This window comes from Peromyscus leucopus, chromosome 1, assembly GCF_004664715.2.
Source record: "Peromyscus leucopus breed LL Stock chromosome 1, UCI_PerLeu_2.1, whole genome shotgun sequence".
NCBI lineage: Eukaryota > Metazoa > Chordata > Mammalia > Rodentia > Cricetidae > Peromyscus > Peromyscus leucopus.
In genome coordinates, this window is record NC_051063.1 from 193,117,858 (window position 1) to 193,130,705 (window position 12,848).

The following is a 12,848-nucleotide window of genomic DNA, read 5'->3' on the forward strand; positions in this document are numbered from 1 at the left end:
CTTTCCAATATCAAGGCCCTCTTCCTTCAGGCCAGAAGTCCAGACCCTAACCCTCCTCCCACAGACATGGAGGTCCAAGTTCTAGTCCTCCTCCCTCACACCCAGAGATCCAGGCCCCATCTCTCCTCCCTCAGACTCAAGTGTCCAGTCCCAGCCTCCTCCCTCAGGTCATGGGTCCAGGCCTTGTCCCTTCTTCCCTCACACACAGAGGTACAGGCGCAGTCTCCTACCATAGAAAGAGACCTAATTCGGAACACCTGCTTGGTCACCTGGCCCAAATAGCCCACATCCTGTCTGGCTGGGTTACTAGTTTTCCTGGGCCTCTGTTGTTCTTTTCTATGGCAACCAAGATCCCTCCTCTCTTGCTTGTCTGAGCAGCAACAGGGAGCTCTGATGAAATTCCCTGTTCTCTTTCTTTCCCTTGTTCTTTCTCTTTCCTCTGAAAATCCCTAGAGAATGAATGTCTAGGCACAGGAGCCTCTGTCTAGGACAGCTACCTTCCAGAGGCATGCAGCCAAACTCCTCCCATTGGGCTTTTTCCTAGGAATCTTGCTTGAAGGTCTAGGTGTTTCCTGGAATCTTGAGTGTGGGGGAGGAACGGCTCAGTGAGGCCTCATTGGCAGCTTTAGGATCTAAGCCCTCCCCGCCCCCCATTCCTGGAAGTCAGACTGCTTGCATGTCCGGGATCTGTGCCCATCGGGGGACTCCTTGCCTCGGGTCCCACTTCTCCAGAAGGGAGTAACACACCCTGCCCAATTGAGTGGTGGCCGCAGAGCTGTGGAGTGTGGCCTGCCAGCTGCTGGGCCCCTTCCCCCTCCTGTCCCTTTCCCTCTTCCTTCCTCTCTGCTGCCATCCCTCCTCCCCCATCCTGTCTCTCCCTTCTCTTCGGCCTCCCAGGGAAATCCCAGTGTGTGAGGAATTGACTCTGCTACAGGAGTACAGCCCAGGAGAGGTGGTGCAGCAGCAGGCCAATGAAAGACGAGAGAGAGCAGAGGGAAGCGGTCGGGGTTGGGGCATGGGGAAAAAGAGAGAGAGAGAGAGAGAGAGAGAGAGAGAGAGAGAGAGAGAGAGAGAGAGAGAGAGAGAGAGAATATATATGAGGATAAAGACAGAGGCAGATCAATAGACAAACACACAGAAAATAAAGTCAGAGAGAACAGGCATTAGGGTAACCCACACACCCTGTATTTCCTTAATCTAGGCCACGCAAAGAGGCAAGTTGGAGAGTAAACTGGGCTACAGGGTGAGTTCAAGGCCAGTCTGGGCTGCACAGAGTCAATGTCAGATGGGAAGGGCAATGGGCAGAAAGAAAAAAAGAAAGTGAAGAGAGAAAAAAAGGATGGAAGGAAGGACTGAAGGAAGTGAGGGAGACAGAATGATTACTTAAGGGTTAGAAGTTTAGAGAGGCACAGACTTTACCCTTCCTCTTTTCTTTCCCCTCTCCCCCATTCTGACTTTTCATCCTGACTAAACTCAATCACTCAACACCTGCTGATCCCAGGAACTGGCCTAGGCTCTAAGGGCAGACATATGTGTCGAATGGATAAGGACCACTGTCTATGGAGAGCTTACATTCTAACAAGAGAGGCCCTCATGACACCAAAGATGATGCCGAGCAACTGAGTCTATACATTATATAGAAAGCTGATCAATGCTGTGGGGGAAAGGGAAAACAGAGAATCAGGGTCTATGGTCCATAATGGTGAAAAAAGTGTGCGAGTTGAATGACTCAACCCATGACAGCAGGAGCTCAATAGATGGTTTGTTAGCATTTTGGTGGATCAGAAGAGGGTGGATCAGAAAGAGAGACCTGGTTTCTAACACTCAAAGAAGAAACCATGAAAGAATGCTGCCTGGCTGCCTCATTTGCAGGCTCCTACTGAGCTGGCTGTAGTCTACAGCCTGAGGTCACGTGCCTTGACGTGGCTGGGCCTTCCTACATCATCCGTCAAGAGGCTGTCAGACATGGCCACAGGCTAATCTAACCTAGACGCTCCCCTCTCAAATACCTGTAGGCTGTGTAAAGTTGACACTCTAAGCAAACTAGGACGTGAGGTTAACTGAGGGAAAAGTGTAGGGGCATCTTGGTTGGTGTGTCTCCCTGTGGTCAGAACTTCTTTGTGGTTAATCCTGGAAGCAGCTAGAGTGTTCTGCTCTATCAGAAACTAAGTCACCTAGAAATTCTCTAACACATGTACAGTACCCAAGGGTCTACACACTCAAAACACACTTAAATTACCTGATGTGATATATATCACTAGAATTCTGGTTTTTACTGGTTTGTTTCTTTGGCTTTTTTTTTTTTTTTTGACTGTTCTAGAGGATCATGAGATGAAATACCTTAAAAGGGAAACCCAGTCCACCATAATTTGAGAAGGAGAAAAGGGTTACTTAATTCCACGAATATGTCACACACCTCATAAACATTCCTTACAGTTTCTTTAAAATCTGCAACACAGAACCCACTGGCCTGCTCCTCCGCCTGCAGGTAGTCCAGCTCAGTCTCCCTCTACAGTTTGTTTATTTGCTGTTTTGTTTAGCTTTGCAAAACAAACCTTTGCTCTAACTATGTCACTTGACTGAGCAGTTGTCAAGAAGAACAGAGATATCCCCTCCCCACCTCCAAACTATCACGCTCCATGACAGCTCCTCAACCTTTAAAACAGCGCCACTAGCTGGTTACCAAGTGTACAAACACATGGTCCTGTGAGTGATTCCGCCCTCCATCTCTCCTTTGTCTCAAGTATCTGGATTTCTTCAAAGTGTTTCCTTTCCAAGTCAGAACACTTCATAGAGTGACCATCCACCACCTAGCTCAACAGACGCAGTTAAGAAAAGGCAGATTGCTCCAAGTTAACTTTTCAGTGGTCATGTACCCTCTTTAATTCTCCAGGACGGAAGTTCAAACATCTCTTACAGTAACCTGGGGCTGTAGTTGAGTTGGAGTGCTTGCTTAGCACGCACAAAACTCTGGATTCCGTCCCCTGCACTGCACAAGCTAGTCACGGTATCGTATGTCTGCAGTCCTAGCACTTGAGAAGTGCAAGCATGAGGATCCGTCACTCAATGTCATTCTCAGCTGTACTCAAAGTTAGAACCCAACCTGGGCTCAGAGACGTTAGGTTTAAACCCAGGCCAATGGGCTGAGGTGCCTATTTAACATGTCAACGCGGACCTGGCTGCCAGGCTCTCCCAGCTTCCCTCAGCACCCACCTGTTGCCAGACCCTCCTGGCTAGCATACCCCTCCTCCCCCCACTAAACTTTGCAGCCCAGAGGCTGTCTGCCCTTCCCCCAGCTGCCCTTCTCTATATAATCTAACTGCTTTGGTTACCTGGTCAATTTGTCTACTCTCTTTTGGGCCTCTCTTTTGCTGCACCTTGTTCCTCTCTCTCCCCCTTCTCCCTTCCCCTCCCCTCTCTTCTTATGTGGCTCAGGGTCATATCCACTCTGGACTCTCCCAGATGTCCTTGCCTCTGACTATGTCTGTCTCCCTTTTATCCACAACAAACTTTCTCCTCCACCATACCTAGGGGTAGTCATGTTCCTTTCCTTTTTATTTCTTTTTTTCATTTACGAGAGACCCTCCCTCAAAACACCAACAAAATCCCCCCTCAGTTATTCAAGGACCATATTTTTCTTTTTCTTTCTTTCTTTTCTTCTTTTTTTTTTTTTTTTTTTTTTTTTTTTTTTTTTGGTTTTTTTGATACAGGGTTTCTGTGTAGCTTTGCACCTTTCCTGGAACTCACTCTGTAGTCCAGGCTGGCCTCAAACTCACAGAGATCCGCCTGCCTCTGCCTCCCGAGTGCTGGGATTAAAGGCATGAGCCACCACCGCTCAGCCTCAAGGATCATATTTTTCAAGACCCTTATTGAATGCCTGAAACTATACATAGCACCCAGTTCTACACACAAACTAAGAACCTTGCACTGAATGATTTCTTTTTAATACACCCGAGTTGCCATTGTTGTGTGATCTTAGTCAAAAAGAGAAATGGTCAAAAGCGAAGTTTTAAGTAAAATAAGAACATGGACCAAAAAAAAAAAGCGGGGTGGGGAGCTTATAGCATCGGGAGGAGGAGGGGATCTGTGAGTCAGGCAGCCTGGTCTCAAGCAGTTCTAGAAACGCAAAGTACAAGAGAAATGTTCGAAAAAAAAAAAAGAAGAAAAAAAAAAAAGAACATTGGAATTCAAGTACAATATATGGCAATAATTAATCCTATAAATAAATGGCTGAGTTACTAAGGGGCTGGTCACATATGCAGCATGGATATCCTGGGCCAAAGGAAGATTCACATCTGGGGCAAGACAAACAGGAGAGCATTAGATTTCATTGTGCTGCTTAGGAATAACACACAATTGAACCCAGCAGGAGATATATATATATATATAATAAGATATTATGCTCATTATATAGTTATATGATATATAATGCTCATTATATTTATTAAAATATATTATAAACATAAATTTGTTATACACACATATTTAACAATGATAATTAAAGAAAAAGAGGTCATTAATTTGAGGTGGACTATGGCAACCTTAGAGGGAGGAGAAGGAAGCCAGAATGATGGTTTTTTTTATAATTTAAAAAATTATTATTTTTTCGTGTGTCTTGTTGGCCTGGAGAGACGGCTCAGTGGTTAAGAACACTGGGTGTGCCAGGCGGTGGTAGCGCATGCCTTTAATCCCAGCACTCTGGGAGGCAGAGGCAGGTGGATCTCTGAGTCCAAGGCCAGCCTGGGCTACAAAGCGAGTTCCAGGAAAGGCACAAAGCTACACAGAGAAACCCTGTCTCGAAAAACCAAAAAAAAAAAGAACACTGGGTGCTCTCATAGAGGACCTGGATTTGATTCCTAGACATGCAGACTGTCAAGTCACCTATGCATACAAAATAATAAAACAAAAATAGGTTTTTAAAATTACAAATTGTTTATTCCCAGGATTTTTCCATTTGGTATTTTTGGACTTTGATTGATGAAGCTAACTGCAACCTCATAAAGAGAAACCAGATAAGAGGGGCCCTATAATATTTGAGAACAGTGTTTGACAAAATGAGACAGAGAGTTGGGCAGCCAGAGTAGCATGGATGAGCTTTGATGAAGGGTTCCATTCATTTGGGGCTGTGTCTGAGCCACCTCTCAGTCCCCACTCCTCAAAGGATTATATCCAGCAGCTCTGCCATCCTCACTCACACTTCCTTGGCGTCCCACCAGCTCCAAACCTTCAACTCTTTCGAAGCTCACATTCAGCCAACAACCCCCAGCCTGAAGGAAATTCTGGAATCTCTGACATAGTCACCCACTGAGTTACCTGACCAAGAATCCCTTGTCTCTCTACCTACTTAGTAATTCGCATAGACCCAGGGCTGATCCTTTATCTCCACAGCTCCCAGTTCTCCTGTAGTTCTCTAGTTAGTACTTCCCAGACAAGAGTCCAGCCCTTGAGTCTGGCAGTCAAAACTCTGTATATTGCACATGCTATAATAGCTTGATTTTGTCATAAAGAAATGATGTTGTAATCTTGACTATACTAATATACAACTTAAACCTTTTTCAAAATTTTATTACATTTATTTTAGAGGTTGCATGCCATGATTTACACACAGAGGTCAGAGGACAAGTTGCAGAAGTCTGTTCTCTCTTCCCACCATGTGGGTTCTGGAGAATGAACTCAAGTTTTCAGACATAGTAGCAAATGTCTTTATGCACTGAATTATCCCATCTGTCCCTACTTGTTTTATTTTGAGACAAGCTCTGATATAGCCCAGGACGGCCTCAAATTTCCTTTGTAGTCTAAGATGGCCATGAACTTCTGAGCTTCCTGCCTCTACTTCCCATATGCTGACACTGCAAACATGCAAAGCCATGCCCAGGGTGTGTTGTGTGTCAAATACACAGTCTACATGCAAGCACTCTGCAGCTGAGCTACATCTTCATCCTGAATATATAATTTTGCATTTCAATCTAAAAGTCATTTTGAAAGATTTATTATGTGTAAAGTACTTGGCTTGCATATATGGCTGTGCATCACGTATATGCAGTGCCCACAGAGATTCAGAAGATGGCATAGATCCACTGCACCATGGGAGTGCTGGAAACCGAACCCAGGTCCTTTGCAAGAGTATCAAGTACTCTTACCACTGAGTCATCTCTACAGCCATCCATACCCCCACTTTATAAAAGATTTATTTTATTTTTATGTGTATGTTGCATGTGTACAGGTGTCCACAGAGGCCAGAAGAGGCCACCAGCATACACTAGAGCTGGAGTTACAGGTGGTTGTAAGCCACCGGACCTGAGTCCTGGGGCCCCAACCCAGGTCCTCTGTAAGGGCATCAAGCACTCTTAACTGCTGAGCCATCTGTCCATGCCCCAAAACTATTTTTAAAGCAATCTTACCTTCATGTACCTCATTACTTCTCAACTACTTTGTGCTTCCACAGCACCACTCAGTCAGCGTGTGCTTTGTAAACTGGTCACACCATGTCTTTCCTTGGGTACCTTTTCTCTCCTTCACTTTCCGCTCCACTATGTCTTCATCAGTTAGGACCACCTCCTCCAGGAAGCCCTTCCTGCCTTTCAGTTGGGTGGAACTATTACTCCATCAGTGCCCAGTCCTCTATTTACACAGCTGTCTCCTCAGAGACAGGGCCCCCTGCTGAGTCATTTGTGTGTGCCTGCCATCACTTAGTCTAGGGCCCCACCCATCAGCAGCTCAAGAGGTGTCCCTGTAATGAATATATGTTTTTTCTCTGTTTCTTCTACATTTGTGGCTACCACCCTTACCTTTCCCCATCTTCTCATCTTTAATTTAAATGTCAGCCCCCATCTGGAGAAGATAGGACACTGTGGACTAGGCAGGAACCAGTTATAAGCTACCATTAGAGGGGAGGGAACTGGGAAAGATCATTCAGCTTCATCTGTCTTTGTCATCTTGTCTTTGATACATTCAGTCCTGATCATCTGTGCTTGCACTGAATTATGGGAAACTAGACCTCTGTGTCTGAGCGGTGAGGGTTAGGCCTGTACTCCTTTTCTGAGAGAGGAAGGCTGATTCCCAGACTCCTGAGTCTAAAGGAGGAGTACACTGGACTTCTGGGTCTGAGGGGGAAGTACTTTGGCTTGGACACCTGGGTCTAAGGGAGGAAGGCTAGGGTTTGGGAACTGGGGTCCATGGAAGGGGAGCTAGGGTCTGTACCCCTGGATCTAACAGAAAACTGAGGCCTGGACACCTGGGTCTAAAGGAGGAGTCTGGGCTGTGGTCAGGTCTCTAGTGTCCTGGCAGAGAAAACTCCCAGGATTTGAAATCCTGGTCTTCTTCTCATTCACACTCTGGTTTTAGAAACATCTGGTTTTATACAGCTGCTCCACCCAGTCAGGGCGGTGTTCAGGCTAGTCAAATGCCCAGCTCCTTGGGTGGAGCTTGGGTTATCCCTTTCTAGCCACAGGAACTCCTCATATCCCCTGCTCTGGGCTTGACTCCATCAGTGGATCCATCATCCTGACACAGCCAGACACTAAGCATCAGAGGCTCCCGGCAATAGCGTCAGACACAGCTTTCCCTGCCCTGATGGGTGGGTGGTGCCCAGGTTCCCACCACTGGGGACCTTCTCCTCAGTGGCCAGACTCAAACAAAGATTCAACCTGGCGCGGCCCCTACACCGTGTCTAGCGAGGTTCTCACACCCTGGATGTGAGAACCTGGCTCTGTTCAGGGAGAGTCCCGAATGGCAAGGAGAGATGACGAAGCCGCAGGAAAAGGAAAAACAGAGAGACATAAAAAGTTGGGGGGGGGGGGGTAGTGAGAGAATCTCACAAAGAGACAGGCAGGTAGGCAGATGTTAGCTAAAGACATAGAGGGGCAGAGGAATAGATAGATGATAGATACAGAGACGGCAGGTCAGCAGAAGATGATAGGTGACAGATAGGTGAGAGATGGTAATTAGAAATAGACATGAGAGAGGGTGAGGAGGAGGAGGACTGGAAGAAATGGGAATACAGATGGGTAGATAAACAGAGTCAGGGGGTCAAGTACAAAATGAGAGAGCAAGAGAACAAGGGAGACAGAGAGAAAGAAAGAACATAATTGTCAGCATCTACCACACAGAAGGATGCAGGAACACACAGTTACTGGACACTACCCACCATCAGTTCACAGTGAGAGAACTTTGAGGAAGATAGTCTTAGAGATAACAACAACAAAAACCCTTATAAAAAGAATATAAAATAGTGGCAGGGATCACTGGCCTTCTGGCCCCAAGGAGCTGGGGTACACACCCTAGGACCCCATCTCTTCCCAGCTATGTTCTGACCCAGTCTCGGGGATGTGTATCAGAACACTGAGCCAAGGCCATTCCCTGAAGTCACTGAAATCCTTCAGAAGACAGATCCCAGTATTCCAGTCCTTAGCCCCAGCCAGATCTTGACATGGACATATGTATGTACACACACCCCACAGACACACACACACACACTCAACAGACACACAATAGACAGACACCAGCCCAGCAAAAAGCAGGCAATTCTGGCTGTAGTTCCAGGCTGCTGTGAAAACACATGCCAGCAACACAGGCACACCCACAGACATTCTCGTGTGTGCACTTTATCTATCTGCCAGTTGCTGATATATGTTCCTGCAGGACCCATTGCAGAGAGTCTGGGGAGATGACGAGTAAGTGAGGAAGAAGTAAGAAGGGGGGGGGCAGTGAGTCAGAGTGGGTGATAGAAAGTAATAAAGACAAATGGGGCGAGATGGAGACAGAAATACAGACAGAACACAAGAGAAGCAGCTGAGGGAGACGGGAAAGACAGAAATGGGGGAAAGGTGGAAAGAAATATACAGACGGAACAAATGAAAGGTAAAGTGAACTTAACTCAAGAGAAAAGGGGAGAAAGAGAAAGGAGAGAAAAGGCTGGAAGAAAAGGGGAGTGAAGGACCAGCTTGAGGGGCTGTGAAGGGAGGTCCTATCTGGTGAGGGGGATGATGGCAATGTCGGGAATCGAAGAGGGTGGAGTCATGGGACTGCGTGACCTCAGAGCCCCTGGACGGGCTAGTTCTCTGACGTCAGCTCTCCTCCACCCCCGCATCTGCTGGTCTTCAAATGGCCCCCCTCCAGCTAGCTCCAGACACACACGGATTGCAGAGCAAGCCGGAGAGGAGAGAATCCAGCAGGACCCACAGCCATGAGACATGTATGTACGTGTGTGCGTGTGTATTTTCTGCTGCCATAAAGGGTAATTACTACCATATGTGAGGCCATGTGTTTTGCAGACTAGTGAGAAGGAGTTCTTGTACGTGTGTATCTACTTGTGACAGCAACTGTATGTGTTCAGTGAGCTTGTGAGGTAGAGTGAGTTTCCTTCTCTATGTTCATTGCTATATGGTATTCCCAAAGAAGACTGCATGTAAATGATGTATGCATTTCGGTTTCAATTTTATGGGTTCAGAATCTATTTAGCTGAACTACATGCATTCACCAATATTCAACCTCTCTTGACCTGTAAAAAGGGCAATTTCATATGGCTGGGGTTTATTTGAACCAGCGGTTCTCAACTTGTAGGTCATGACCACTTTTGTCAATTTGTAACAATGAAGATACATCCTGCATATCAGATATTTACATTACTATTCATAACAGTAGCAAACTAAGTTGTAAAGTAGCAACTAAAATAATTTTATGTTTGGGAGTCACCACACATGAAGAACTGAATTAAAGGGTGGCAGCATTAGGAAGGTTGAGAACCACCGATTTTAACTGTTCACTATTTCTTCTGAAACCTTCTACTTCTGTTCCTTTATCCCAGACCCTTGGTGGCTGTCTGTGTGGCTATTGGCATGTTTTGTTTTGTTTTGTTTTGTTTTTTATCATCTTGATATTGTTTCTTCCTGACACTGAGGGCTTGTGTCCTCAGGTCCCCTGCATGACCATCAGTGGGAGGTCACAGGACGCCCGTGCTCAGCCTGAGACAGGGTATATGAGGTCGTCTTATGGAACATGGGTGTTTTCAGTCTGTGTGGTTCTTTGTGTTGCAAGTACAGCTGTAGATGGAGGTGTCCATAACTTCCTCATAATCTGAGCCACCCCAGGAGCCCAGGCAGCGCTGTATTTGAGGCAAAAAGACAGTAATGAAGGGATCTGAAAGAAAGAATAATTGTTACTGAGTACTTAAAAGTTCTTTCTCAAATTTGGTACCATGTACCTGAGGTCCCAGATACTTTGGAGTCTGAGACTGGAGGATGCTTGAGTCTAGGAATTTGCGGCAAGTCTGGGCAACACAGGGAAACCCTGCATGTTCTTTAAAAATCCTCCAAATCCCTAACTCACCTCTACTGTTCAGAAATATAACGTGAATTACCACGTTTTTAAATCCTCTTTTGAAAGTAAAGTGGGTCCTACAAGATGGCTCTGGGGGTAAAGGTGCTTGCACTAAGCCCGATAATCTGAGTTTGGTCTCTGAGACCCAAATACTGGGGAGAAAGAACCTAGTGCCATCACTGTCCTCCAACCTACACACACACACACACACACACACACACACACACACACACACACACACACACACACACACACACTGGGGCAAATGCTCTGTGACATGCATATGCCCACACACAAAATAAACAAATAATCTTTAAATGAAATTAATTTTGGTAATTTATTTGCTTTGACCCAGTGTGTGAGAAGACTGTAAACTTTTCTACCAGACACCAAACAGTAAACACTTGAGGACTAGAAGACATTGCGTTCTCTGCCGGAACTACTCAGTCTTGGCATGCTACAGCACACTCAGCATAGACAATGGGTAAACGAGCAGTGCAATGTGAAGAACTGCAAGTGACTTCCATGCTCCACAAAATATTTTTGCTTCACTTTCAGCTTAAAACAATTTGCAAATGTGAAAAGATATTGGTCTACAAGAAAAAGTGAAATCTGTGCACTGACCACTACTGTACATTTAAAAATACGGTTCTTTGGGGCTGGCAACCTGGCTCAAAGCGCAAAGGTGCTTGCTGCTAAGCTTGATTACCTGAGTTTGCCGCCCCACAGGGTGGGAGGAGAGAATCAACTCCTAAAAGTTGCCCTGACTGCCACACACACAGACATACACACACGAACACGCACACGCACACGCACACACACCATGGCATGTGTGCATGCACATACGCACAAGTAAAAAATAACTAATCAAACAAACAAACAAAGATTTTGAAACGTGATTGTTTTAGGGACTTGGGATGTACCTCAGCTGGTAGAGTGCTTGCTCAGCACGCACAAAGCCTAGGTTCAATCCCCGCACCCAATAAACTGAATGCGGTAGCCTACCTCTGTCTTGTTATCACTCAGAAGGCAGAGGAAGAAGGATCAGAAATTCAACGTCATTCTCAGCCATGCAGTGAAGCTAAAACCAGCCCAGGCTTCATGCAACCTTGTCTGGAAAACAAAACGATCATGTCAATGTTACCAATACAAAAATATTAATGAGATCTTTTGTTTTTTCACCCACCCCTGACCAAATCTATAAGATGGTTTATCTTTTTGTAAAATTTATAGTTAAAAAGAGTCATGCATCACATTTGTTCGAAACATATTTAAAAGTTTTTCTATAATTGAATGGGACTCAATGGAATATTTATTTTAATTTATATATTTAAATTGTGTGTTTATAGTTGTATGTGTGTGCATGTGTGTGTGTGCTCGCGTGTGCATGTGCGTGATTGTGCGTGTGTGCGCACGTATGCACGTGTGTGTGTGTGTGTGTGTGTGTGTGTGTGTGTGTGTGTGTGTGTGCATTCATATGTATAAAGTGCTGGGAACTGAATCCAGGGCCTCCTGTGTCTTTGGCAAATGTTTCACCACTTATACTCACCACCTTTTTTCTTTTTTCTTTTTTTAACATTTGTGTTGTGTGTGTTGTGTGTGTGTGTGTGTGTGTGTGTGTGTGTGTGTGTGTGTGTGCTCGAATGTGCCTATGTGCTTGCTCAATCAAATGTGGAGGTCAGAGGACAACTTCCCAGAGTCTGTTCTCTCCTTCCTCCAGGTGAGTTTTGGTAATCAAACTGGGGTCCTCAAGCTTGGTAGCAAGTACCTTTACATACTAAGCCATCTAGCTGGTGTCTTCATTTCTATTTTGATAGAGGGTTAAACACTACGTTAACCAGGCGGGCCTTGGACTTGAGATCCTCTTTCGTCATTCAGCCCCAAAAGTAACTGGTCTATGTCAGTTACTGACAGGCTATGTCACCAGGCCTTTCATTTTAATGTCTCTGGGTGTAATGCTGTAGGTGCATGCAGGCTCAGTTGTGCCTGCTCCTGTGGAGATCAGAGGTTAACACGAATGTCTTCTCCTATCTATTCTTTAGTCTTGTCTTAAAGATAGGGTTTCCACTGAATACGGAGCTGACAACTTCAGCTATAATGGCTGGCCAGCAAGCCCAGGCAGCTACCTGTCTGCCGGCCTGGCGCTGGGATTACAGATGGACACTCAGCTATTGTGTGTATGCTGAGCCATCGCCCCAGCTTCTTAATGTTAAATTAAGATTAGAAACTCACACGATGGTCATACTGGCTGCATTTCAGCTATGGACAGTGTTGCCGACCTTATGTTGATGACTTATCCCACAGTCAGCTTGAGAGGGAGGATCCGACAGCTTAAGACAGAGAAAGCATGACAGACAGACAGGCTGTCTGTGTTTGAACCCTAAGTCCTCTGCTCACTGTCTGAGTGACCTTTCGTGAGAGAATTCATCTCTTTGGGCCTCGGAGAACAGGACACAGCAATAGTACCCACTGCAGAGGGCTGCTGTAGAAGAATGTCTGGCTGTGGAAGCTGCTACTCACCTATTTCACGG